Raw genomic sequence first — 7,263 nt, 5'->3', positions numbered from 1 at the left:
TCACCACACCTCAACTTTCTCACCATAACTTAACTCACCACACCTGAATCCACCACACCTAAATTCACCACACCGTAACTCCTACACCCAATTCCACCACACCGCAGCTCACCACACCCAATTTCACCACATGACATGATATCACTTGATGTGGCATCAAAGGCAACATCATTTGGCATAAAATGAACCAACATAAATAAGATTTAGATAGAGGTGAAAAAAGGGATAAAAAGGAAATACAACTGAAGAGTGTGCGATGTTATATTGTGGTGTGTTATGCTTCATATGTTATGTTATTTATTCTTATGTTATGGTTATGTTATGTTATGCCAAGTACTAAGCTAAACTCCCCTCCACTTAACCCATTCCAACTAATGTTATTTTAGCTCATTCAACTTACATAAACTATCCTTAATTTTATCGGTTGAATTTCAACCGCTGGGCGAACACTAGTATTTTTAAATCGACAAAACATTAATAAGAAAATTTGAAGGATTTTAGATATTGGGTATGGTAGCACGAAATGTCACAATCTGCTAAATTGTCAGGTTGTTAATATGGCGACGAAAAAGTGACAATGGAACTACCTTGTTTTTTGTATCATGGTACCAACTTAAAAAAAAAAAAATCCAGCTTTTCACGTTGGAAAAATAAAGCAAAGGAAAGCCAAACATATACATACATAAGTAGAGAGATTTTCTAATATTTTTTAATAATTTTCTTCATAAAAAATTATGAGAAAATTAACTGCTACTTCCGTGGATATTGCAACACACGGAATAGATGTAAGAGCCACCGCACACCACAGAACTTTATCGGCCGCATATTTCAATAGTAGGACTCGCTTGAAATATGTACATGAAGATATATGCAGGTGCACACACTACGCCAACGTAATCGCTCCGACCAATTAGTTGAGGTGCAATGGAAAGATTAGCGAGCCCAACTAAATCGGCGGCCTGTTAGCTTTCAGGAAGGCCCGGGTTCGAATCTCGTTAGGCTCAATATAATTTTTCATTTTTGTTATTGGTTTTTCTTAATTACGAAAAGGCATCTGTGAAGTGTTACGCATAAGTTACGCATAAAAGATAAGCCCTTCTATGAGTTGTTCTCCCGAAAGCGGAAAGGCAAGGCCTTGCAATTGGGTCCGTTTCATAAAAAAAAAAAAAAAAAATAATTATGGAATTTTAATTCTGTAATTGCTCTCTACTCCTTCTTATTTCTTCTGGGTATGTATGCACATACATACATACATACATATGTGTGCGATGAGACGCTACTTCCTGCTGATGGCCGCCAACGATGATGGCAACGGTGTGAGGAGGGGCCGTTTGCGGCGGCATAGTGATGAATGGAGTGTTTGTGTCGAATTCTTGTGCACTTGTAATAATTCCAGTTCGTTTAGAGTCACCTGAAATGCAAAAAGACGTAACAAACATCATCGTTGATATGCAAAACGTCATAACTAATAAAAAATTTAAAATTCACTTTTTGATTTATATGATGGATTTCATCGAATTACAACTCCCAACATCATTTTATGAAAACAATTAAAATATTTGTCACGACTTTTTCCATTCATTTACTATGTTGTTACGTCTTTTGGCATTTCAATTGCCGATATGTACATACCTACATATGTATGTGTGTATATACATTAGACTGTATCTTAAAAAAAAGTTCATAATTTTCCAAGCAATTTTGAGAATACACTATGACGGTATTTCAGAAGTGTAAAGACATTGTTTTTTCAACCCCCGAAAAAACATCTAAATCGGTCTTTGTTATGACTTTTTATTTGATGTCCGCTTTCTATAACTGACATACCGTAGTCAAAGAACGTAAATCTATAAGAAGAGACAACACGTTATAATTGTAGCGAGTGTGAACATCAGGAGCGTGCCTTCTCTTTTCATCCAATCAAAAAACGTAATTGGGCAGACGGCAGCATTGATCCGAATTAACTCGGTAATTGGGCATTATATCGGGAATTAATTGCAACTAATCCTCAAAATTAATGCAGATAAGGAAATTTTCGATGGCAGCACTGACCAAAGTGGCCAGTTTTAACAAATAAAGCAAGCGAGTTTTGCACACGCATTAGCCGATTAGAAGATTCCACTGACAAGTGGCAGAGACGGACCAACTGCGACGTTAATCCAGATTAACGTTGCCGTCTTTTATGCTATCACATAATTACTAGTACATAGTAAGCTGCTGTTTAATGAAATTAGTCTGATATTTTTCTTGCCGAAGGGTTAAAATTTACATGGCGATTACATTTCTGATACATGATATTGCGCACAGGGTGTCTTTATAAGGCAAATGAACATAACTTGAAAAATTTGTTAGCTACACTCAGAAGAAAAAAAATGAACTAAATATATTTCTCTCAATATTTTTATTTGATTGATTTTGTAACTATAACGAAATCACGTGTTCAGAAAAACATATTTAGTTGATGTTACCATGTTGCGAATATTTGCATTCGCATTCGTTTTGCGAATGAATCGTATTCATTTACACATTCACATTCGATATTCGCATCAAATGATTTGAATGTTTTGCGAATGTGTACATGGGCAGAGAGTCCACTCTAGTACTGTTGAAATGTCTCTAAGTCTGTGTAACCGGCGTGCGCACCATAACGGGCTTTTAGCTTCAGGCGCTAAACGATTAAGTAGTATATCAAGCAGCATTGATGGGCCTTCAGCAAGTATTGCTAAAAGTTTTATAAGCAACCTAGAAATAATTTTAGATTCCTCCAGTGAAAGCGAAGGCTCGTATGTAAAATCAGGAAACATTAAAAAATGTGAAATTAAGGCTCAATTGAAGGCCTATCTTAAAGGAAAACGAGCTCTTCTCGGTGAAAATCCTCGATTTGTGGAAAACTAAACTAAAATACGACAAATTTACAGATCTGGCCCGCAAATATTTGAGCGCTCCACCCGCCAGCGTTCCAAGTGAGCAATTGTTCAGACGAGCCTCTAAGAAATCGCCTCATGGGAGAAAAGGCAGCAAAATTACTTTTTTGAAATATAATATGCCCCTTTTGAACTTTGACTACTACATTAAAACACTGTATAGGTTAAGCACTCGTTCAATGTTCTAATAATTTACAAAAATGTTTAAGTAATAAAAACGATGCCTAAGTTGATTATAGCTTTTTTAATGTTACTCCGAACGTTCGCATTCGCGAATGTTAAAAAATATGACATTCGTAACATCCCTAGTATGTACATATGTATGTATATTCACTACTGCCCTTGTTTACGGGCGGCGCGCTTATGAGCGAGCGTATCTGCTTTTGCTACATAGTGTCGCTCGCTCAAAAGCTGCAAAGCCTTTAGCCGGCAGCAACAGATTGTTGTTGGTGGCGTTGGTGATGGCGTTGGTGCAGATGCCTCCGTTGGGGCCGTGCGGGTAAAGTTGGTGGCTATAAATTCGCAGTAAGCGTGAAGTAGACGCTGCTGAGGTAATGCATGCTATTCTCGCCGTACGCTTCCACTTGATTTCGTAACTTAACCAACTTGCCAACATTATGTTGGTATGGATGGCACTTTGTACATACATATGTATGTATGTATGTATGTATGTACGTATGTATGTATGTTCATATCTCGTTGGTCCCTGCTTTTATGGCTTTTGTTGCCATTGATATTTGTTATTGTTGCTGCTGTTATAATAACTGTTTCCTTTGGTGTTCTTGTTGATTGAGATCACGTTACGTAAAGCGAAATTGCGTTAAGTTGTGTCGTGTGAAATGCCAAGTGCGCTTAGAAATGGCCGTAGCGCTGAGGTTGGCAATGTGAATGTGAAGAAGTAAGTGGAAGTGTTATGTTTTCTAAATGTCGTCGATTCGTGGTTGAGTCCTTTTATTTTATTTTATTTGTTTGTTTTTGTTGTACTTGTTTTTCTTGTAATGTTAGCTGTCGTAACTTTCCCTGTTGCTGTTTGCTTTCATTCGAAGGTGCAGCTGATGAGTGTACATAACTGGAAAATCGCTTCATTATCATCGTCAATGTATAGTAGATATGCCTCAATTGTTGTTTGTTTCCCATTATTCAGAATGCTTTTCTATTTCATATTTTTTGTTTTTTGCATACATACATTTTTTATAGATACAAGCATGAACACGTATACATACATGTACATACATACATACATACATATAAATGTGCGTAGCGCTATACTTTTTTATTTTTCACCGTAACTATAACCTGCAAAAATTGCGACTACACCACGGACGCATGTAAAAAGTACTCGCTGAGGGTCATCGGGTTATAATAAGCTGGTGTAGAGACACGGGTTTGCCCACAACTGAATTACAGAGGAGTATTTTGTAAGTACTTCAATATGGCACAGCTCCACCATATGGTCCATACTTTTTTACTTTTGTTTGATTATTTTTTTCCCTCTAAAGTGTATTTTTCAACCTCTAAATGAACTTCGAACATCAACTCGTCGTGGACTTCGGGAGTGAAAATGTTTTTATTGGAAAACGAAAAAATATGAATTACCAAGTCAAGGATGTACTAACTCTTGGTCGTATTACCGACTTCGACCGGAAGTGGGTTAAACAGATTGGAAATGTTTAAACCGGAAGTCCATTCCAGATAGACAGACAGACAGTTTCCGACAAAAGTTATGCATTTGAATTTTGAAAATCTGGCATCATATTCGTAAGCAGCAACCCCAGAAACCCACTAGGAACGAGTTTCAACCCTTGACAATGTTTAAAACGTTCAGTATCAACGTTTTAATTTTAGCATTTTTTTTTTAATTTGATAGCCATATTGGATCCGCCATTTTGAATTTATAAAAATTGACTTCAGATTCGTAATTGGCGACCCCGAAATCTCCTCGAGTGCCGGGTTTCGAACAACTCCAATCATTTAAAAAAATGGGTCGCCATTTTTGATCCGTCATTTTAAATTTTGAAAAACTAACTTCAGATTCCTAATTAGCAACCCCTAAAAAACCCTCTGGTAACAAATTCCAATTCAAGATAACGCGTAAATTGTTCAGTATGAACGTTTTAATTTTACTAGTCTCTCTACGAGAGCATACTAGGCCCATTCTAGCTGCCCAAGACCGGTATGTAATTAAGGGAATGTTCCCCAATAATACCAGAATAATTATATGTAAAAAACATATTTTTAGCTGCATTTTAACATGTCACGAAAATAAAAAAGTTGAGGACATCAGCGTTTTTATAAAAAACCGACCAGCGCGAGCTCTAAGAAAACTTTTTTTCAAAATAAATAAAACACTTTTCTCTTTTTTTTTATCACAAATAACAATAACTTGAGGTAGCGTTTATGAATTTCCAGAAAAAAATTGTTTGAACCGAATGTACCTTCAAATTATAAAAGGGCTGAAAACAATTAAATAGTATCTACCTACTTTTCCATCACTGGCCTCAACTAAGATTTGGTAACTACGACTACAACATGTGTGGGGAGAAAGCTTGTCGTTTTATGAACCTAACGTTAAGTTGAATGGAATTTGTAGAAACATTCTTCAAAGCAATATTAATTAGTATTTACCAAATCCTTGAACTAAGCGATTTGGTTTAATATAGATAAATATCAAAAGCTTTAATATATTTATATTCAACAATTTTATTGAGCTTGAAGCCATTTTTTATGAAAAATGGTGTGGAACAAAAACAACCATAATTTATATTTAGTTATAATTACCAAACACTGGTAATAGTTCCCAAACCTGGGCAAATATGGTACAAATTTGGCAACTAAATATATTTAGTTGTCGAAACTAATCTTTTTTTTTTTTAGTGTACGCTCCTTAAAGCAGTTTTCCTACAGTGAAGTTGGTCGCTGAAAACATGGTTTTTAGGCGCGTCAACAGCTTCATCTGTCTGATAAAAACCGCTGGGCGTGCAATTAATCCCTGGTGCTCGGGAACAAAAAGAAAACTTGTCATCTTTCCTGGTTTTTCCTCCGTTCATCCAATTCTCTCGCCAAACAAATGGTTGTGAAGAAACCAGCGACCATTTGTTTCGTGCCGCTTCTTGCGGCAATTTTTTGTTGTTTTTTTCCCCCATTTCGAAAGAAGGCTAATTCTTCCTGAATTTTTAAGCGTTTCAAATCTATAGTTTTTAAGGGCATATTTTTGGTTACTCTAATTTCCACCATTTTATATGCAAGAACCACAAAATACAAATTATTTCAAAATTTTTTAAAATACTACTTATTTATAGAGTATCGTATGTGTGAAAGTTTGAAGTTGTTCTTTCAAATGTTCATCGACATATGACCCTACCAAGGAATTAAGCTTTACATTTGTATGACTTTTAATCAATGCAGTGGGGGGTTAAGTGTTCTACAGTTGGAAGTGGGAGCCATTTCTATGAATCTGCATATCGTCGTACCCCTATTGTCTGCTCAAGGTTTCTCCGTTCCAATTCAAATCAACATTGAACGGCTGACGTCTTTTCGCTACATTAACAAAGTGAGTGAATTGGAAAAGAAACGACATGGAAAGCCAGATTGTGTGAAATACCGCAGAGAACGTGCTCGTAATGACGCTGAGTGCTTGTCCAACGCTCCTTTCGTCCTAAGGCGAGCGTACCTAACAGAAAGAGGAAGCCAACAAAATACATACATACATACATACATAAATACATATGTATGTTTGTATGCAGTTAGGCTTGGTTGCCAGCCACTAAATAATTGTGCAATTTTCAGTGGCGCAGATGAAACAGCGCAGCGCGTCAGTAACAAGAATTGTTGCCGTGCTGAGGGTAAACAAAAACAAGTTGTATTGTGTTGTAAAACATAGCCATGCTATGAAAACACGCTCCTGCATGAATGGTGCGGGGGGGGCGCACTCTACCGTGCCGTGGGTGGCGGCAGGGATACTGAAACTGATACTGAGGAGACTGTGCCCACCAGCAACTGTACTTTAATTCAATAACATAATTCACTCGACCACCACTCAGACCAGTCGGTGGTGGTGGAGCCAGCCTTCCCATGTCATCACCACCCACGTCCGAAGCCGGTAATGAACGGATATCGATAGCTTTAGTGGAAGAATACACACACTTGCCACATAATAGCAACAAGTAATAAAAACTACTTACCAGGTTTGCGATTGAATTAAAGTAGAATTCGCCATTAGCCGAGCAATATTTTCGAAGAGTTAGCCAAGTGTTTGCTCTGCAAAGGTGTGGAGCTTTGTTATTGTGCCCTTCGAAATTGCGCAAAACTTATGAAAACTATTGGACAGGACACTCGAGTG

The sequence above is a fragment of the Rhagoletis pomonella genome, unplaced genomic scaffold (genome assembly GCF_013731165.1).
Source record: "Rhagoletis pomonella isolate Grant_MI unplaced genomic scaffold, Rhpom_1.0 Rhpom_scaffold_00007, whole genome shotgun sequence".
NCBI lineage: Eukaryota > Metazoa > Arthropoda > Insecta > Diptera > Tephritidae > Rhagoletis > Rhagoletis pomonella.
Note: the sequence above shows the minus strand (reverse complement) of the source record.